This window comes from Takifugu flavidus, chromosome 4 (assembly GCF_003711565.1).
Source record: "Takifugu flavidus isolate HTHZ2018 chromosome 4, ASM371156v2, whole genome shotgun sequence".
Taxonomy (NCBI): Eukaryota; Metazoa; Chordata; class Actinopteri; order Tetraodontiformes; family Tetraodontidae; genus Takifugu; species Takifugu flavidus.
The window spans coordinates 14,477,004-14,498,613 of record NC_079523.1 but is presented as its reverse complement, the minus strand read 5'-3'; the positions used below and the strand labels follow the sequence as shown (position 1 = coordinate 14,498,613).

The 21,610-nt window shown below is 45.1% G+C and overlaps 1 protein-coding gene, 9 non-coding genes and 4 pseudogenes across 29 annotated transcripts in view; 1 reads left to right on the top strand and 13 right to left on the bottom strand.

Moving 5' to 3' along the window:
• The window catches only part of LOC130524710 (NACHT, LRR and PYD domains-containing protein 12-like), a 337,155-nt gene that overhangs the window by 274,875 nt on the left and 40,670 nt on the right, over positions 1-21,610 (bottom strand). The window lies entirely within an intron of this gene.
• On the top strand, positions 1,494-6,972 carry LOC130524724 (RIPOR family member 3-like; annotated as a pseudogene).
• On the bottom strand, positions 7,435-7,553 carry LOC130525050 (5S ribosomal RNA). The gene has a single exon (XR_008950331.1). It is a non-coding gene; the product is annotated as a 5S ribosomal RNA (ribosomal RNA).
• Positions 8,600-8,718, bottom strand: LOC130525059 (5S ribosomal RNA). Its single transcript, XR_008950340.1, has one exon. It is a non-coding gene; the product is annotated as a 5S ribosomal RNA (ribosomal RNA).
• LOC130525076 (5S ribosomal RNA) lies at positions 9,781-9,898 on the bottom strand. The gene has a single exon (XR_008950356.1). It is a non-coding gene; the product is annotated as a 5S ribosomal RNA (ribosomal RNA).
• LOC130525054 (5S ribosomal RNA) lies at positions 10,970-11,088 on the bottom strand. Its single transcript, XR_008950335.1, has one exon. It is a non-coding gene; the product is annotated as a 5S ribosomal RNA (ribosomal RNA).
• LOC130525111 (5S ribosomal RNA) lies at positions 12,153-12,273 on the bottom strand (annotated as a pseudogene).
• LOC130525107 (5S ribosomal RNA) lies at positions 13,365-13,473 on the bottom strand (annotated as a pseudogene).
• LOC130525090 (5S ribosomal RNA) lies at positions 14,528-14,648 on the bottom strand. Its single transcript, XR_008950370.1, has one exon. It is a non-coding gene; the product is annotated as a 5S ribosomal RNA (ribosomal RNA).
• Positions 15,728-15,845, bottom strand: LOC130525086 (5S ribosomal RNA). The gene has a single exon (XR_008950366.1). It is a non-coding gene; the product is annotated as a 5S ribosomal RNA (ribosomal RNA).
• Positions 16,919-17,036, bottom strand: LOC130525084 (5S ribosomal RNA). Its single transcript, XR_008950364.1, has one exon. It is a non-coding gene; the product is annotated as a 5S ribosomal RNA (ribosomal RNA).
• On the bottom strand, positions 18,090-18,199 carry LOC130525112 (5S ribosomal RNA; annotated as a pseudogene).
• Positions 19,262-19,380, bottom strand: LOC130525053 (5S ribosomal RNA). Its single transcript, XR_008950334.1, has one exon. It is a non-coding gene; the product is annotated as a 5S ribosomal RNA (ribosomal RNA).
• On the bottom strand, positions 20,448-20,566 carry LOC130525048 (5S ribosomal RNA). The gene has a single exon (XR_008950329.1). It is a non-coding gene; the product is annotated as a 5S ribosomal RNA (ribosomal RNA).

Genomic DNA, 21,610 nt, shown 5'->3' with positions numbered 1-21,610 from the left:
CCAAAAGACCACCAGTTGGCGCAGCAATACTAAAGATAGGAGGTTGTGGTCGTTGCGCAGACGCGGAGTGATATCACGCACAAACGTGCCCTATGTTCTATATACCGTATGTTCGCGACCAAAGGGCGCACCGTATTAAAAGGTGCAGCCTCAGTTACGGGTGCTATTTCTGTATTTAACACATACATCAGGTGCTCCGGATTATAGGGCGCGGGCATGGTAAAACATACCGCTACCATAGCTTAAAACATGCATGCTAGCGCGTATTTAGCAATTTTGCAAAAGCCGGCAGTCGAACAATCGACAACAATGTTTCCAAAATTAAAATTTTCATATTTTTCGTATTTTGTTATTAAACCCCGGAGGGCTGAAGCAGGACCGCTGTTAAAAATGTATCAGTCCGCGCTTCCAGTTCTGAATTTTCACAATTTCTTATTCTGTCTGTTTAAACTTTTGGCAACATAAAATAAAGTACTCAACTGGTATTATGTCAGGCTGGTTTACATCCCATTAAAGAAGCCAGCAGAAATAAAGCACAACAGTTACACAGACTACGCACAATAATATAGAGGATATAAAAAACAGTGTTGAGATGGGTTTGTGTCACTTTAGTAAAATCAAAGCATTTTTCTTTATGTGCCAGCAATGAACACAATCTAAGAAGTCTTTGACACTAAACATATGGAGCTCCTATAGAACAAACTAAAGATTTGTTGTTATGAAGATAAAGAAATGCAACATTTCCCCCCAGAGAAACGATGGCGATGGAAAAAGCCCTGGCTGTGTGTGAGCATCACAGCAGGCGTGGGTTCTCCTCTCTGGAGTCATGCGGGGCTCCTTTGAAGGGCAGATGAGGAGGTTGGTTACAGATTCCCCTCAGAAAGATGATTACGGTGCCAAAGGTCATCACCGGGGTAACCAGGAAGAGGCAGAGTCGGTCTACTGTACGAGCGATGCCGCTCCAGTTATCCTTCTCCTGTCAGGACAAGACATTTACGCCACTTTTGATCTTTTTAAATCAGACTTTGGGTTGAGGACTCTGTTTGAACCATCTGAGATGATTGCTGCGCGGCGTCTTCCCCTCTGGACTGCATGAACTCTTTTATTTCACTCAAAAGGGACAAAAAAGGAAGCACAATCCGTCCCCTGCTGAGCCATCGGATTTCTGTGTGTAGCAGCAGGTCACCATATTCAGTTGGCAGCTCCTCCAACAGAACCTTGAATGTTCTGAGCTGTTTGGCTCTGGAGCGGATGCTGTTTCTGATCTTCACCACAGGAGTCATCACGTGCTCAAAGCCCATCACTCTGGCACATGAGGCCTACAGACAGCAGGAGCCCCGTCTGTAGTGGGCCGTCATAGCGGGAGCCCCGTCTGTAGTCGGCCGCTCATAGCGGGAGCCCCGTCTGTAGTCGGCCGCTCACAGCGGGAGCCCCGTCTGTAGTGGGCCGCTCACAGCGGGAGCCCCGTCTGTAGCAGGAGCGGCCGACGAAAGAGCAGCTTCCTCAAGTCTGGCCTTGACCCATGAACAAGAGTCTGGGTCATAATGCCCCGCCCTGGATTATGAGGCGAGGCAGAGGTGACCACCGTCCTCTCTGGGCTCCGCAGGTGGAAGAGCTTTACGAGCTGTATTGTCTTCAGTGGCGGCTGTGCCAGGGGGTGGTCAACATGAAGAAGGCCTTCGCCAGGTCTCCGCCCACCAGAGCCTGCAGAGAAAGCCTGCTGGAGCTGAGCCGCAGCCACAGACACAGCCTCCAGGTGTGGACTCACACTTTGGTGAAATGTTGCCAGTCTCACGTGGTGGGAGTCATCAAACACCAACCTGAGACCTTTTCCATGCGTTACAGGACATATCAGAAATGGAAAGAGAGTTGGAGATCCTGCTTGGAGAGCTCCATATCAAAATGAAAGGTTGATGTCACCCTTTAGGACGCTAATTCATCCAAAAGTCCTCCTGTTCTAATCCCAAGATGAACCCAATTTCAGTCTAATGAACAATGTGTTGACATAGAGCCTTTAAGATGTGCGACCTCATTGTTATAACACTGTTATTACGCGCAGGCCTGATCGGTTTTGCACGTCTTTGTCCCGGAGACCAATATGAGGTGAGATGTTCGAGCCCGGATTCCCCGTGAGATCCGATGGTTCTGTAACTGACTGGCGTGCGCGGTCTTGCAGGTGACCGTGCAGCTGGGACGCCAGCGATGGAGGATCAGAGGAAGGATCAAGTCAGACGACACCCAGTCCTGGGAGGAGGAACACATGGTTTTCCCCATATCCACCGCAATTTTGAGATCAAGGTTGGAATTTGTTTGATTGATGGGAATATGGGTGGTGCCGACACCTGGAGCACCGGAGCGCCGGAGCTGGCCTCTGAGGATCAGCAGCCCCTCTATGAGGCCTGCACCCTGTCTCCAGTGCACCCTTTAGTTGCTGTTTGTTTCTCTCTCAGGTGATGGAATTGAAGGGTCTGAGCTGGCTTCTGGTTGGCATGGTGACGTGCGCCAGTGCAGACTTCTTTGTGTCAAAGCCGCAGCTGATGTTGGTGGACATCACCGAGCTGGGAACCATCAAACTACAGCTGGAAATCGCTTGGAAGTACGGATACACACGTGCACAGAATTCCAGTTTTCTGCTTCCCAGAATCTCTAAAAGAACAAACCTTTTTGTTTTCTTAGGTTTCAAACCTGCCTTCCATGTTTGCTTATCAGTGTTTGTGTTTACACCCCCAAGTCCTTTGACAGCGGCGAAAAGATGAAGCGGCTGTCGCTCAGTCGGCTCTCGGTGTCCGCCAGAAGGAACCCGCTTCACGGCCGGACAGCAGGACAAAGCCCCTCTTTCACTGAAAAGTACTTTCTGGTGAGCTCTGAAACACGGTGACAGAAATCTCCTAACCAAGCAATGAAATGGTCGTGTCCTCCACCACGAGCGGCTGAAGGGGTGACATTTTTGTGGAAAATAGATGTATTTAGTCCTCAGTGGTGTGATTCTTTTTACCGTATTTTCACGACCATAAGGCGCACTGTATTAAAAGGCGCAGTCTCAGTTATGGGTGCTATTTCTGTATTTATAACATACATAAGGCGCATCGTATTATTAGGCGCATGCTAAAACATACAGTAAAAAATGACAACGGAAGTAAAACAGTGAGTTTCGACACATTTATTGAACAAAATATTCATTCTTCCGCCACAAAACTATCAAAATTTTCATCTTCTTTATCTGAATTAAACAGCTGCACTATTTCAATGTCCAACATCACGAATTCCTCTTCGTAATCATCTGAATCGGACTCACCGACCGGTTCCGGTTCAGCATTGATTTTGTGAAAGCTCTTCCAATACATGAAGACAGTATCATAGCCCATGCGTCTACAATCCACCCGCATATGGTGGCATAACCTGCCCGCCGCTGCCTCATAGTCTTTGTGAAGGAATGTTCGCCTTCCGTCACCCAGCGCTCTGTCCGTTTCCGTGGCAGCCGAAAATCACGGTGAACAACGACTTCTCGTGCCCCGTTGTGCGTATCGCCACCGTGCTGGTCCCTTTTTCTCCACTTTGTGGGTCAAAGGGATGTTAAAAGTCAGAGGGATCTCATCCATGTTGGTGATGTGGCTGGGCGCGGTTATATTGTCGCGGCAGTAGGTGCGGAAAATGGCCGCCCTCTCCTGGTTAGGGTTAGGGTTAGGGAAGATGGCCGCCCTCTCCTGGTTAGGGTTAGGGTTAGGGAAGATGGCTGCCCTCTCCTGGTTAGGGTTAGGGTTAGGGAAGATGGCCGCCCTCTCCTGGGTAGGGTTAGGGTTAGGGAAGATGGCCGCCCTCTCCTGTTAGGGTTAGGGTTAGGGAAGATGGCCACCCTCTCCTGGTTAGGGTTAGGGTTAGGGAAGATGGCCGCCCTCTCCTGGTTAGGGTTAGGGAAGATGGCCGCCCTCTCCTGGTTAGGGTTAGGGTTAGAGAAGATGGCCACCCTCTCCTGGTTAGGGTTAGGGTTAGGGAAGATGGCCGCCCTCTCCTGGTTAGGGTTAGGGTTAGGGAAGATGGCCGCCCTCTCCTGGTTAGGGTTAGGGTTAGGGAAGATGGCCACCCTCTCCTGGTTAGGGTTAGGGTTAGGGAAGATGGCCGCCCTCTCCTGGTTAGGGTTAGGGTGCGCAACAGTTGTCCTTGCGCGTATGGAGAGATGCCGCCTCCTCATAAAGCGAAAACACTAAGTTTGCTCGATTGCCATTTTCAGCCGCATATTCGATGTCTTGCAGTTTAAAGTAAGCCTCATTCATACGCGTCTCGCTTGACCGGCGCCATTTTAGGGGATCCTTACGCGTAGGTGTGCTGCTAATCGATTGGTGGAGCGTTTACCATAGTGCACCCACCAAAGGCACACAGCAGATTTTGGAACTCAGTCCACACACAAGGCGCTCCATATTATAAGGCGCACCGTCGATTTTTGAGAAAATCTCAGTGTTTTAGGTGCGCCTTATAGTCGTGAAAATACGGTATATACGCCAAAATGATGCTGTATCTTTGCCCCGACGGTTTCTGGTGGATTGAAGGTCTGCGGGACATAAACGTGCACCTCTCGCCCTTTTCTCAGTCAATGGCACGTCGGCTGCAGGAGGTCGAAGGTATCTCAGCAGCTGTGGAGTCTGCGAGCCGTCACGATACCGGAGGTGTGTCTCCGCTCATCTACCCCTTCAACATCCCAGACGCCACCTTTCTGTCCAGCAACAACCCTCAGAACGCCACCAGGTTTTGCAAGTTTTCTTTGCACCTTCATTCAGTGCTCTGTACATGTAGGGTGAGTTTAATATCGCCCGTGTGCACCATTAAGCTGAGGTTTTGTCATTAAGTTTACTGAATCTGTTCTTTGAGATGATCGGTGCATGTTACTGTTGATTAGAACAAACTCATATATATTATTAATGCCACTGTTTTCCATTATGTTGGTGATGCAGGTCCAGCACATCTGATGTTCTCAGAAAGAACCAGGCAGGAGAACCGGGACCCAGGACACATAATACAGATCAAGATGCGGATGTTACACGGGTCAGAAATCGATATAAATTAATAGTGAAAATGTGCATTTTAACAGCTTCCCAGGAGGGGGCAGTAAAACGGTGTTTTTCTGCCACTAATATACAGATTCTTTATTCTAGTCACCAGATCACAGAGATTTTGGCACCCAGAATCAGACTCAATGTAAAACTTTGATCATTTAAAAAACAACAACAACAACCTTTTGAAGTAATTGACATGGTGGGAAGGTCAGCACTACTGTTCCAGTCTTGGTCGGGGGTGTCAAACCAGTGTGGAATCTTTACTTTTCTGCATGACATAAATACATACACCATACATTTAGATTAGCATGGCTACACATTCTCATACCTCCCCGTTAGCTTGTGAGACCCTTCCCTTCGTTGGTCCAGGACTCCTCAGAATTTGAACCACATTCCTTCCCTGCCTTGCCCACTGTGACTATTCAGCCTGCTGCAGCCTCGCCCTCGCCTCCTGCTGCCCCTCCGGAGACCAGCGTTGGCCAGCACAGGGCCCGGTCCCTCAGGATCGGGGCCCAGATATCAGAGCTCAGTAACCTGCTTCCCAGCCAGCCCTGCTCCGAGCAGGAGCTACGAGCTCTGCGGCACAACCTTTTGCACCTGGCGACTATTCTGAAGGTACCCCGAGTGGATCTCCGGGTGTTTCTGACCACCACATGTGCCCTGACACTTGCGCTCTCCCCCAGAACGACCTTTCTCTGTTGAGACCCTCCTCGCCACAGGAGACTCTGGGTTTAGAAGAAGTCCTGGGAAGCTTTGACTTCCTGTCACATGACATCAACGCAGACGAAGACGCTTCCTGTTTGGGTACCCTCAGAAAACCCGGGTGAGTTTGAGGCACCCAAACAACAAACGGACAATAAAACCACGGGATAACCGCCTCTTTTTCTTTGGTGAAACGACGTCAGGTCTTTCCTGGAGCTGGACGGCGCATGACTGACGTCTGGGAACGATGGTCTGGACCAGGCTCTTGAAATTCACCTGGACATTTGCTGCATCCTCCTACAGGTACAGCAAGCTCAGTCCTCACCGCTCTGAAAGGTCCTCGCACACACGTATTGGTGTCTATTTAGCCTTTGCAACCTTTTCGCTGTCATTTTAACGCTGCTATGAACATGGAGAGGGACAGGGCAACACCTCCGCCCAATCACAGAGCTGCAACCTGTTGCTTGTCTTCAGTTTTGAGTTCAGTAGCTGACAAGGGGAGCGAGGAGCTCGGGCCTGGACGCCATGCTAACTGCTGCACCGTGATCTTTCCCCAGAGGATGAGGGCGACCCGCTTCAGCCCCAGCAGACAGGAGCTACTGCAGGAACTCTCTCTCCAGGCTGAAGCGCTGCAGCGCGTCAGCCACCTCCTGCTGGAGAAGAACAAGATCTCTTCCACTGACAGTTCGTACAAGTCGTTTTGATCAGCACGTTTACACGGAATGGTTTTGAATGTGATCTTCCTCAGTCCTGCCGCAGGTCCAGAGAACCAGGGAGGTCCTGCTGTTCTGGGAGGCCTGTGTGAGCGGCAGCAGCAGCTCCCCCTTCCTCTGTGACGCTGACAACTTCTGCGCTACGCTGAGGAAGTGTTTCACGCACAAGGTGGAGGCCAAGCAGCCGGGCCAGGCGGAAAAAGGTGCTCTGCGCACGTGGGAACGCCGCCGGTAAAGCTGCTGCTGCTTTAACTGATGTGGAACGTCGTGTCGATTGTGCCGCAGTGTTCTCCCGGCTGCTGGGGCAGCTCCAGGCGCCGTGTCGCACGGTGCCGGACCTCCGGCCCGTCTGCTGCCCCGACAGGGTCACGCTCTTCCAGCTGTCGGCGTACCTGAGGCGCTGGGGCGTCCAGGACCTGGGCGCACACATCACACGCCTCTCCAAAGAAGGTCGTCTAACAGTTCAGACGTCTCGACCGGGCGGTGCGGGTCTTTACTCATGGTGGTCCCGGGCAACAGAAGGCGCTGACCCAATGTGTGCGTGTGTTCAGAGCGCACCTCTCAGCTCTGAGGAGTGTGAAAAGGAAGTGCTCATTTGATTGAAATATCCCTTTAAATGCTGCCGAGAACTGAAGAGAAAGTGAACCCACCAGGAAGCGTGACAAAATGCTCATTTTATGAGCAACAATCTGAGACGCTTTGACCGCGTAGCCAAAGGTTTCGTTTTGATTAATTCCACATTAAGTGTCCCATCTACATCCCTCACTTATTTCTCCAAAATTAATCGCCGTGCAAGCGATGTTAGCATTGCCGCCAACACACACACACCACACCTAAAATATTAAATCTCAAACGATGTACAATAGTGCAACATTAAATCTCAATGTTAGAAGTACTTAAGTGAATTACATCTGGTGGATAATTATCAGGAACACTGGCGGCCTCTGCTGACCCAGTGGAAGAGTGCAAAAAGCTTACAGCACCTGGTATTCCCAGGCGGTCTCCCATCCAAATACTAACCAGGCCCGACCCTGCTTAGCTTCCGAGATCGGACGAGATCGGGCGTTCTCAGGGTGGTATGGCCGTAAGCGAGAGCAGGTGCAAGAAAATGGCCTTTTGAAGTTAATACACTCAAACTTATTTTCTTGAAACACTTATTCTGGTGGAGGTTGTCCATTTTGCTTTGTCACAGTCCAAACCTCAATGTTGGAGCAGCCTCCAATCCATTCCCCCCAAAAAGAAAAGGCTATATAGCCTATGAGCGTCATATCCTCAAATCTGCGTAGATCGGCTCTTGGATGAGAGGTGAAACGCCTTCAAAAAAATCAAACAAGATTCAACTCCGATAAATGAAATCAACTTAAAAGCAATGTGCCATGGCCGGGAATCGATCCCGGGCCGGTGCGGGCCAGTTGACAATTGCTGTAACAGACAACCTGATTGAAACCTCCTGAAGACCCCAGAGGGAGAGTTCGAATCCAGCTTTGGCCATTATCAAAGAGAAGATATTTGATTGAAAAATTCACGATCATAAAAATGTTTAAAGAGCATAGCAGTGTCTGTGAGGTTTATGAGCCACAAATGCTGCTCTTTTTAGGAGCACAGCCATCTATTAAACTGTAGTTTGTGTCATAGCATAGTTTTATTGACAAATTCTAAATTGCAAGTAGCAGATATGAACAGGGAAATGCTACGTTATCTGCTTATTCTGTTACAAATAATCTGATGAGATAGGTGTGGAGTTAATTCAGTTGGGGATAGACAGATGGAATATTAGTGTTGTTAGTATGATACTTGAGTTCTTTAGATATTGTTTTCAATTCAGGAATCTGCCGCCTTGAGTTGGCTTTTTTTGAAGACAGAAATGTTGACAATAGTGTGGACCAAAGTGGGAAATTCAATTTTATTTAAACACAAACACACACACGCACACGCACACGCACGCACGGACGCACGCACACACACACACACACACCACACACACACACACACACATAAAATATTAAATCTAAAACGATGTACAATAGTGCAACATTAAATCTCAATGTTAGAAGCACTTAAGAAGTGAATTACATCTGGGTGGATAATTATCAGGAACACTGGCGGCCTCTGCTGACCCAGTGGAAGAGTGCAAAAAGCTTACAGCACCTGGTATTCCCAGGCGGTCTCCCATCCAAGTACTAACCAGGCCCGACCCTGCTTAGCTTCCGAGATCGGACGAGATCGGGCGTTCTCAGGGTGGTATGGCCGTAAGCGAGAGCAGGTGCAAGAAAATGGCCTTTTGAAGTTAATACACTCAAACTTATTTTCTTGAAACACTTATTCCGGTGGAGGTTGTCCATTTTGCTTTGTCACCGTCCAAACCTCAATGTTGGAGCAGCCTCCAATCCATTCCCCCCAAAAAGAAAAGGCTATATAGCCTATGAGCGTCATATCATCAAATCTGCGTAGATCGGCTCTTGGATGAGAGGTGAAACGCCTTCAAAAAAATCAAACAAGATTCAACTCCGATAAATGAAATCAACTTAAAAGCAATGTGCCATGGCCGGGAATCGATCCCGGGCCGGTGCGGGCCAGTTGACAATTGCTGTAACAGACAACCTGATTGAAACCTCCTGAAGACCCCAGAGGGAGAGTTCGAATCCAGCTTTGGCCATTATCAAAGAAGATATTTGATTGAAAATTCACGATCATAAAAATGTTTAAAGAGCATAGCAGTGTCTGTGAGGTTTATGAGCCACAAATGCTGCTCTTTTTAGGAGCACAGCCATCTATTAAACTGTAGTTTGTGTCATAGCATAGTTTTATTGACAAATTCTAAATTGCAAGTAGCAGATATGAACAGGGAAATGCTACGTTATCTGTTTATTCTGTTACAAATAATCTGATGAGATAGGTGTGGAGTTAATTCAGTTGGGGATAGACAGATGGAATATTAGTGTTGTTAGTATGATACTTGAGTTATTTAGATTTGTTTTCAATTCAGGAATCTGCCGCCTTGAGTTGGCTTTTTTTGAAGACAGAAATGTTGACAATAGTGTGGACCAAAGTGGGAAATTCAATTTTATTTAAACACAAACACACACACACACACGACACGCACGCACGCACGCACGCACGCACACACACACACACACACACACACACACACACCACACCACACACACACACACTCACAAAATATTAAATGTCAAACGATGTACAATAGTGCAACATTAAATCTCAATGTTAGAAGTACTTAAGAAGTGAATTACATCTGGCTGGATAATTATCAGGAACACTGGCGGCCTCTGCTGACCCAGTGGAAGAGTGCAAAAAGCTTACAGCACCTGGTATCCCAGGCGGTCTCCCATCCAAGTACTAACCAGGCCCGACCCTGCTTAGCTTCCGAGATCGGACGAGATCGGGCGTTCTCAGGGTGGTATGGCCGTAAGCGAGAGCAGGTGCAAGAAATGGCCTTTTGAGTTAATACACTCAAACTTATTTTCTTGAAACACTTATTCTGGTGGAGGTGTCCATTTTGCTTTGTCACAGTCCAAACCTCAATGTTGGAGCAGCCTCCAATCCATTCCCCCAAAAAGAAAAGGCTATATAGCCTATGAGCGCCATATCATCAAATCTGCGTAGATCGGCTCTTGGATGAGAGGTGAAACGCCTTCAAAAAAATCAAACAAGATTCAACTCCGATAAATGAAATCAACTTAAAAGCAATGTGCCATGCCGGAATCGGTGCCATGGCCGGGAATCGATCCCGGGCCGGTGCGGGCCAGTTGACAATTGCTGTAACAGACAACCTGATTGAAACCTCCTGAAGACCCCAGAGGGAGAGTTCGAATCCAGCTTTGGGCATTATCAAAGAGAAGATATTTGATTAAAAAATCCACGATCATAAAAATGTTTAAAGTGCATAGCAGTGTCTGTGAGGTTTATGAGCCACAAATGCTGCTCTTTTTAGGAGCACAGCCATCTATTAAACTGTAGTTTGTGTCATAGCATAGTTTTATTGACAATTTCTAATTGCAAGTAGCAGATATGAACAGGGAAATGCTACGTTATCTGTTATTCTGTTACAAAATCTGATGAGATAGGTGTGGAGTTAATTCAGTTGGGATAGACAGATGGAATATTAGTGTTGTTAGTATGATACTTGAGTTCTTTAGATATTGTTTTCAATTCAGGAATCTGCCGCCTTGAGTTGGCTTTTTTTTGAAGACAGAAATGTTGACAATAGTGTGGACCAAAGTGGGAAATTCAATTTTATTTAAACACAAACACACACACACACACACGCACGCACTCGCCACGCACACACACACCACGCACACACACCACACCACACACACACACACCCACCACACACACTCAGAAAATATTAACTCTCAAACGATGTACAATAGTGCAACATTAAATCTCAATGTTAGAAGCACTTAAGAAGTGAATTACATCTGGGTGGATAATTATCAGGAACACTGGCGCCCTCTGCTGACCCAGTGGAAGAGTGCAAAAAGCTTACAGCACCTGGTATTCCCAGGCGGTCTCCCATCCAAGTACTAACCAGGCCCGACCCTGCTTAGCTTCCGAGATCGGACGAGATCGGGCGTTCTCAGGGTGGTATGGTCGTAAGCAAGAGCAGGTGCAAGAAAATGGCCTTTTGAAGTTAATACACTCAAACTTATTTTCTTGAAACACTTATTCTGGTGGAGGTTGTCCATTTTGCTTTGTCACAGTCCAAACCTCAATGTTGGAGCAGCCTCTTATCCATTTCCCCAAAAAAGAAAAGGCTATATAGCCTATGAGCGCCATATCATCAAATCTGCGTAGATCGGCTCTTGGATGAGAGGTGAAACGCCTTGAAAAAAATCAAACAAGATTCAACTCCGATAAATGAAATCAACTTAAAAGCAATGTGCCATGGCGGGAATCGGTGCCATGCCGGGAATCGATCCCGGGCCGGCGCGGGCCAGTTGACAATTGCTGTAACAGACAACCTGATTGAAACCTCCTGAAGACCCCAGAGGGAGAGTTCGAACCAGCTTTGGGCATTATCAAAGAGAAGATATTTGATTGAAAAATTCACGATCATAAAAATGTTTAAAGTGCATAGCAGTGTCTGTGAGGTTTATGAGCCACAAATGCTGCTCTTTTTAGGAGCACAGCCATCTATTAACTGTAGTTTGTGTCATAGCATAGTTTTATTGACAAATTCTAAATTGCAAGTAGCAGATATGAACAGGGAAATGCTACGTTATCTGCTTATTCTGTTACAAATAATCTGATGAGATAGGTGTGGAGTTAATTCAGTTGGGGATAGACAGATGGAATATTAGTGTTGTTAGTATGATACTTGAGTTATTTAGAGATTGTTTTCAATTCAGGAATCTGCCGCCTTGAGTTGGTTTTTTTGAAGACAGAAATGTTGACAATAGTGTGGACCAAAGTGGGAAATTCAATTTTATTTAACACAAACACACACACACACGCACACGCACGCACGTACGCACGCACACACACACACGCACACACACACACACACACAACACACACACTCAGAAAATATTAAATCTCAAACGATGTACAATAGTGCAACATTAAATCTCAATGTTAGAAGCACTTAAGAAGTGAATTACATCTGGCTGGATAATTATCAGGAACACTGACGCCCTCTGCTGACCCAGTGGAAGAGTGCAAAAGCTTACAGCACCTGGTATTCCCAGGCGGTCCTCCCATCCAAGTACTAACCAGGCCCGACCCTGCTTAGCTTCCGAGATCGGACGAGATCGGGCGTTCTCAGGGGGTGGTATGGTGTAAGCAAGAGCAGGTGCAAGAAAATGGCCTTTTGAAGTTAATACACTCAAATTATTTTCTTGAAACACTTATTCTGGTGGAGGTTGTCCATTTTGCTTTGTCAGTCCAAACCTCAATGTTGGAGCAGCCTCTTATCCATTCCCCCAAAAAGAAAAGGCTATATAGCCTATGAGCGCCATATCATCAAATCTGCGTAGATCGGCTCTTGGATGAGAGGTGAAACGCCTTGAAAAAAATCAAACAAGATTCAACTCCGATAAATGAAATCAACTTAAAAGCAATGTGCCATGGCCGGGAATGTGCCATGGCCGGGAATCGATCCCGGGCCGGTGCGGGCCAGTTGACAATGCTGTAACAGACAACCTGATTGAAACCTCCTGAAGACCCCAGAGGGAGAGTTCGAATCCAGCTTTGGGCATTATCAAAGAGAAGATATTTGATTGAAAAATTCACGATCATAAAAATGTTTAAAGTGCATAGCAGTGTCTGTGAGGTTTATGAGCCACAAATGCTGCTCTTTTTAGGAGCACAGCCATCTATTAAACTGTAGTTTGTGTCATAGCATAGTTTTATTGACAAATTCTAAATTGCAAGTAGCAGATATGAACAGGGAAATGCTACGTTATCTGCTTATTCTGTTACAAATAATCTGATGAGATAGGTGTGGAGTTAATTCAGTTGGGGATAGACAGATGGAATATTAGTGTTGTTAGTATGATACTTGAGTTATTTAGATATTGTTTTCAATTCAGGAATCTGCCGCCTTGAGTTGGCTTTTTTTGAAGACAGAAATGTTGACAATAGTGTGGACCAAAGTGGGAAATCAATTTATTTAAAATCAACCACAACTCAACAAAAACACACACACACACGCATCTCACGCACACGCACGCACCACGCACGCACACACAAACCACGCACACACACACACACACACACACACACCACTCAGAAAATATTAAATCTCAACGATGTACAATAGTGCAACATTAAATCTCAATGTTAGAAGCACTTAAGAAGTGAATTACATCTGGCTGGATAAATATCAGGAACACTGGCGGCCCCTGCTGACCCAGTGGAAGTGGAGAGTGCAAAAAGCTTACAGCACCTGGTATTCCCAGGCGGTCTCCCATCCAAGTACTAACCAGGCCCGACGCTGCTTAGCTTCCGAGATCGGGCGTTCTCAGGGTGGTATGGCCGTAAGCGAGAGCAGGTGCAAGAAAATGGCCTTTTGAAGTTAATACACTCAAACTTATTTTCTTGAAACACTTATTCTGGTGGAGCTTGTCCATTTTGCTTTGTCACCGTCCAAACCTCAATGTTGGAGCAGCCTCCAATCCATTCCCCCCAAAAAGAAAAGGCTATAGAGCCTATGAGCGTCATATCCTCAAATCTGCGTAGATCGGCTCTTGGATGAGAGGTGAAACGCCTTCAAAAAAATCAAACAAGATTCAACTCCGATAAATGAAATCAACTTAAAAGCAATGTGCCATGGCCGGGAATCGATCCCGGGCCGGTGCGGGCCAGTTGACAATTGCTGTAACAGACAACCTGATTGAAACCTCCTGAAGACCCCAGAGGGAGAGTTCGAATCCAGCTTTGGCCATTATCAAAGAGAAGATATTTGATTGAAAAATTCACGATCATAAAAATGTTTTAAAGAGCATAGCAGTGTATGTGAGGTTTATGAGCCACAAATGCTGCTCTTTTTAGGAGCACAGCCATCTATTAAACTGTAGTTTGTGTCATAGCATAGTTTTATTGACAAATTCTAAATTGCAAGTAGCAGATATGAACAGGGAAATGCTACGTTATCGTCTTATTCTGTTCCAAATAATCTGATGAGATAGGTGTGGAGTTAATTCAGTTGGGGATAGACAGATGGAATATTAGTGTTGTTAGTATGATACTTGAGTTATTTAGATATTGTTTTCAATTCAGGAATGCCGCCTTGAGTTGGCTTTTTTTTGAAGACAGAAATGTTGACAATAGTGTGTGACCAAAGTGGGAATTCAATTTTATTTAAACACAAAACACACAAACACACACGCACACGCACGCACGTACGCACGCCACACACACACGCACACACACACACACACACACACACACACACTCAGAAAATATTAAATCTCAAACGATGTACAATAGTGCAACATTAAATCTCAATGTTAGAAGCACTTAAGAAGTGAATTAAATCTGGGTGGATAATTATCAGGAACACTGGCGCCCTCTGCTGACCCATGGAAGAGTGCAAAAAGCTTACAGCACCTGGTATTCCCAGGCGGTCTCCCATCCAAGTACTAACCAGGTCCGACCCTGCTTAGCTTCCGAGATGACGGACGAGATCGGGCGTTCTCAGGGTGGTATGGCCGTAAGCGAGAGCAAGTGCAAGAAAATGGCCTTTTGAAGTTGATACACTCAAACTTATTTTCTTGAAACATTATTCCGGTGGAGGTTGTCCATTTTGCTTTGTCACAGTCCAAACTCAATGTTGGAGCAGCCTCCAATCCATTCCCCCCAAAAAGAAAAGGCTATATAGCCTATGAGCGCCATATCATCAATCTGCCTAGATCGGCTCTTGGATGAGAGGTGAAACGCCTTCAAAAAAATCAAACAAGATTCAACTCCGATAAATGAAATCAACTTAAAAGCAATGTGCCATGGCCGGGAATCGATCCCGGGCCGGTGCGGGCCAGTTGACAATTGCTGTAACAGACAACCTGATTGAAACCTCCTGAAGACCCCAGAGGGAGAGTTCGAATCCAGCTTTGGCCATTATCAAAGAGAAGATATTTGATTGAAAAATTCACGATCATAAAAATGTTTAAAGAGCATAGCAGTGTCTGTGAGGTTTATGAGCCACAAATGCTGCTCTTTTTAGGAGCACAGCCATCTATTAAACTGTAGTTTGTGTCATAGTAGTTTTATTGACAAATTCTAAATTGCAAGTAGCAGATATGAACAGGGAAATGCTACGTTATCTGCTTATTCTGTTACAAATAATCTGATGAGATAGTGTGGGAGTTAATTCAGTTGGGGATAGACAGATGGAATATTAGTGTTGTTAGTATGATATTTGAGTTCTTTAGATATTGTTTTCAATTCAGGAATCTGCCGCCTTGAGTTGGCTTTTTTTTGAAGACAGAAATGTTGACAATAGTGTGGACCAAAGTGGGAAATTCAATTTTAATTTAAACACAAACAACACACACACACACACCCACACACACACACGCACGCACGTACGCACGCACGCACACACACACCACGCACCACACACACAACACACACACACACACACACACCCACACACACTCAGAAATATTAAATCTCAAACGATGTACAATAGTGCAACATTAAATCTCAATTTAGAAGTACTTAAGAAGTGAATTACATCTGGCTGGATAATTATCAGAACACTGGCGCCCTCTGCTGACCCAGTGGAAGAGTGCAAAAGGCTTACAGCACCTGGTATTCCCAGGCGGTCTCCATCCAAGTACTAACCAGGCCCGACCCTGCTTAGCTTCCGAGATCGGACGAGATCGGGCGTTCTCAGGGTGGTATGTCCGTAAGCAAGAGCAGGTGCAGAAAATGGCCTTTTGAAGTTTAATACACTCAAACTTATTTTTCTTGAAACACTTATTCTGGTGGAGGTTGTCCATTTTGCTTTGTCACAGTCCAAACCTCAATGTTGGAGCAGCCTCCTATCCATTTCCCCCCCAAAAAATAAAAGGCTATAAAGCCTATGAGCGCCATATCATCAATCTGTGTAGATCGGCTCTTGGATGAGAGGTGAAACGCCTTGAAAAAAATCAAACAAGATTCAACTCCGATAAATGAAATCAATCACTTAAAAGCAATGTGCCATGGCCGGGAATCGGTGCCATGGCCGGGAATCGATCCCGGGCCGGCGCGGGCCAGTTGACAATTGCTGTAACAGACAACCTGATTGAAACCTCCTGAAGACCCCAGAGGGAGAGTTCGAATCCAGCTTTGGGCATTATCAAAGAGAAGATATTTGATTGAAAAATTCACGATCATAAAAATGTTTAAAGTGCATAGCAGTGTCTGTGAGGTTTATGAGCCACAAATGCTGCTCTTTTTAGGAGCACAGCCATCTATTAAACTGTAGTTTGTGTCATAGCATAGTTTTATTGACAAATTCTAAATTGCAAGTAGCAGATATGAACAGGGAAATGCTACGTATCTGCTTATTCTGTTACAAATAATCTGATGAGATAGGTGTGGAGTTAATTCAGTTGGGGATAGACAGATGGAATATTAGTGTTGTTAGTATGATATGAGTTCTTTAGATATTGTTTTCAATTCAGGAATCTGCCGCCTTGAGTTGGCTTTTGTTGAAGACAGAAATGTTGACAATAGTGTGGACCAAAGTGGGAAATTCAATTTTATTTAAACACAACCACACACGCACGCACACACGCACGCACGCACGCGCCACCACACACACACACACACACACCCACACACACACACACACACTCACAAAATATTAAATCTCAAACGATGTACAATAGTGCAACATTAAATCTCAATGTTAGAAGTACTTAAGAAGTGAATTACATCTGGCTGGATAATTATCAGGAACACTGGCGGCCTCTGCTGACCCAGTGGAAGAGTGCAAAAAGCTTACAGCACCTGGTATTCCCAGGCGGTCTCCCATCCAGTACTAACCAGGCCCGACCCTGCTTAGCTTCCGAGATCGGACGAGATCGGTCGTTCTCAGGGTGGTATGGCCGTAAGCGAGAGCAGGTACAAGAAAATGGCCTTTTGAAGTTAATACACTCAAACTTATTTTCTTGAAACACTTATTCTGGTGGAGGTTGTCCATTTTGCTTTGTCACAGTCCAAACCTCAATGTTGGAGCAGCCTCCAATCCATTCCCCAAAAAGAAAAGGCTATAGCCTATGAGCGCCATATCATCAAATCTGCGTAGATCGGCTCTTGGATGAGAGGTGAAACGCCTTCAAAAAAATCAAACAAGATTCAACTCCGATAAATGAAATCAACTTAAAAGCAATGTGCCATGGCCGGGAATCGGTGCCATGGCCGGGAATCGATCCCGGGCCGGTGCTGGCCAGTTGACAATTGCTGTAACAGACAACCTGATTGAAACCTCCTGAAGACCCCAGAGGGAGAGTTCGAATCCAGCTTTGGGCATTATCAAAGAGAAGATATTTGATTAAAAAATCCACGATCATAAAAATGTTTAAAGTGCATAGCAGTGTCTGTGAGGTTTATGAGCACAAATGCTGCTCTTTTTAGGAGCACAGCCATCTATTAAACTGTAGTTTGTGTCATAGCATAGTTTTATTGACAAATTCTAAATTGCAAGTAGCAGATATGAACAGGGAAATGCTACGTTATCTGCTTATTCTGTTACAAATTCTGATGAGATAGGTGTGGAGTTAATTCAGTTGGGGATAGACAGATGGAATATTAGTGTTGTTAGTATGATACTTGAGTTCTTTAGATATTGTTTTCAATTCAGGAATCTGCCGCCTTGAGTTGGCTTTTTTTGAAGACAGAAATGTTGACAATAGTGTGGACCAAAGTGGGAAATTCAATTTTATTTAAACACAAACACACACCACACACACGCACACGCACGCACGTACGCACGCACACACACCACGCACCCACACACACACACCACCAAAAATATTAAATCTCAACGATGTACAATAGTGCAACATTAAATCTCAATGTTAGAAGCACTTAAGAAGTGAATTACATCTGGGTGGATAATTATCAGGAACACTGGCGCCCTCTGCTGACCCAGTGGAAGAGTGCAAAAAGCTTACAGCACCTGGTATTCCCAGGCGGTCTCCCATCCAAGTACTAACCAGGCCCGACCCTGCTTAGCTTCCGAGATCGGACGTTATCAGCGGTGGTATGGCCGTAAGCGAGAGCAGGTGCAAGAAAATGGCCTTTTGAAGTTAATACACTCAAACTTATTTTCTTGAAACACTTATTCTGGTGGAGGTTGTCCATTTTGCTTTGTCACCGTCCAAACCTCAATGTTGGAGCAGCCTCCAATCCATTCCCCCCAAAAAGAAAAGGCTATATAGCCTATGAGCGTCATTCATCAAATCTGCGTAGATCGGCTCTTGGATGAGAGGTGAAACGCCTTCAAAAAAATCAAACAAGATTCAACTCCGATAAATGAAATCAACTTAAAAGCAATGTGCCATGGCCGGGAATCGATCCCGGGCCGGTGCGGGCCAGTTGACAATTGCTGTAACAGACAACCTGATTGAAACCTCCTGAAGACCCCAGAGGGAGAGTTCGAATCCAGCTTTGGCCATTATCAAAGAGAAGATATTTGATTGAAAAATTCACGATCATAAAAATGTTTAAAGAGCATAGCAGTGTATGTGAGGTTTATGAGCCACAAATGCTGCTCTTTTTAGGAGCACAGCCATCTATTAAACTGTAGTTTGTGTCATAGCATAGTTTTATTGACAAATTCTAAATTGCAAGTAGCAGATATGAACAGGGAAATGCTACGTTATCTGTTTATTCTGTTACAAATAATCTGATGAGATAGGTGTGGAGTTAATTCAGTTGGGGATAGACAGATGGAATATTAGTGTTGTTAGTATGATACTTGAGTTCTTTAGATATTGTTTTCAATTCAGGAATCTGCCGCCTTGAGTTGGCTTTTTTTTGAAGACAGAAATGTTGACAATAGTGTGGACCAAAGTGGGAAATTCAATTTTATTTAAACACAAACACACAACACACACACACACACACACACACAGAACACACACACAGACACACACAGACACACACAGACACAGACACACACACACACACACACTCACAAAATATTAAATCTCAAACGATGTACAATAGTGCAACATTAAATCTCAATGTTAGAAGCACTTAAGAAGTGAATTACATCTGGCTGGATAATTATCAGGAACACTGCGCCCTCTGCTGACCCAGTGGAAGAGTGCAAAAAGCTTACAGCACCTGGTATTCCCAGGCGGTCTCCCATCCAAGTACTAACCAGGCCCGACCCTGCTTAGCTTCCGAGATCGGACGAGATCGGGCGTTCTCAGGGTGGTATGGTCGTAAGCGAGAGCAGGTGCAAGAAAATGGCCTTTTGAAGTTAATACACTCAAACTTATTTTCTTGAAACACTTATTCTGGTGGAGGTGTCCATTTTGCTTGTCATAGTCCAAACCTCAATGTTGGAGCAGCCTCCTATCCATTTCCCCAAAAAAGAAAAGGCTATATAGCCTATGAGGCATATCATCAAAGTATAATCATCAATCTTGAGAGAGGTGATGAATGAAAAAAGTTTAAAAAAATCAAACAAGATTCAATCCGTAAATGAATCAATAAAAGCAATGTGCCATGGCCGGGAATCGGTGCCATGGCCGGGAATTGATCCCGGGCCGGCGCGGGCCAGTTGACAATTGCTGTAACAGACAACCTGATTGAAACCTCCTGAAGACCCCAGAGGGAGAGTTCGAACCCAGCTTTGGGCATTATCAAAGAGAAGATATTTGATTGAAAAATTCACGATCATAAAAATGTTTAAAGTGCATAGCAGTGTCTGTGAGGTTTATGAGCCACAAATGCTGCTCTTTTTAGGAGCACAGCCATCTATTAAACTGTAGTTTGTGTCATAGCATAGTTTTATTGACAAATTCTAAATTGCAAGTAGCAGATATGAACAGGGAAATGCTACGTTATCTGCTTATTCTGTTACAAATAATCTGATGAGATAGGTGTGGAGTTAATTCAGTTGGGGATAGACAGATGGAATATTAGTGTTGTTAGTATGATACTTGAGTTCTTTAGATATTGTTTTCAATTCAGGAATCTGCCGCCTTGAGTTGGCTTTTTTGAAGACAGAAATGTTGACAATAGTGTGGACCAAAGTGGGAAATTCAATTTTATTTAAACACAAACACACACACGCACGCACGCACGCACACAACACACACACACACACACCACACACACACACACACACACACACACACACACACACACTCAAAATATTAAATCTCAAACGATGTACAATAGTGCAACATTAAATCTCAATGTTAGAAGTACTTAAGAAGTGAATTACATCTGGCTGGATAATTATCAGGAACACTGGCGGCCTCTGCTGACCCAGTGGAAGAGTGCAAAAAGCTTACAGCACCTGGTATTCCCAGGCGGTCTCCCATCCAAGTACTAACCAGGCCCGACCCTGCTTAGCTTCCGAGATCGGACGAGATCGGGCGTTCTCAGGGTGGTATGGCCGTAAGCGAGAGCAGGTGCAAGAAAATGGCCTTTTGAAGTTAATACACTCAAACTTTTTTCTTGAAACACTTATTCTGGTGGAGGTTGTCCATTTTGCTTTGTCACAGTCCAAACCTCAATGTTGGAGCAGCCTCCAATCCATTCCCCCCAAAAAGAAAAGGCTATAGAGCCTATGAGCGTCATATCATCAAATCTGCTAGATCGGCTCTTGGATGAGAGGTGAAACGCCTTCAAAAAAATCAAACAAGATTCAACTCCGATAAATGAAATCAACTTAAAAGCAATGTGCCATGGCCGGGAGCTAAACGGCCCTAAACCGTTTCTCATTCATTTTCAATGGTAGTGCTAAACCACTACGGACGCAATATATTTCCGGCCGCTATCATCCCGTGGCGCTGTTCTGCCGTTTCTATGAAGAGCGGCTCCTCTCCGGAGGATCGGCCATTCTTGGTTCATTCTTTGGTAAACTTCGCTGAAGGTAAGTTTGGGCTTGATTTCCTACTAAATTAATGAGGAAACTTTTCGTAATTGTGCATAGGCTGTGGTCAATTTTGTCCTAAATTAGCAAGGAACGTGTTATAATTGGCCCTAAATTATAATGTACTGTATTTGTCATGCTACAATATACTCATTTTTGTCAAGCTAGTTTTTCATAAATTAAATTACACGATAGTGATGAATGAACTTGTTCATATTTTATATTCAAGTAACCGATTTACTTGTCGTGGCACTGAAATCTCGGTATTATTATTATATTACTATAATTATTATAGTAGTAATATTAGTAGTGGTAGTATTACATTTTATTACATCAAATGTGTGTTTTTGTTTCCAATGTCTTTGAGAGGGGATACTGTCCTCTGCCCCCCCCCCAACATGTTCTCTCTCTCACACACACACAGACGCACACACAGACACACACACAAACACACACCTACACACACACACACACACCATCACTTTCCAGTCTTTCCTCACGAGCCACACCAGGTACTGACCGAATCCTGAATCGACACCCCAACAACCTTGATCTTACACTTTCACACTACA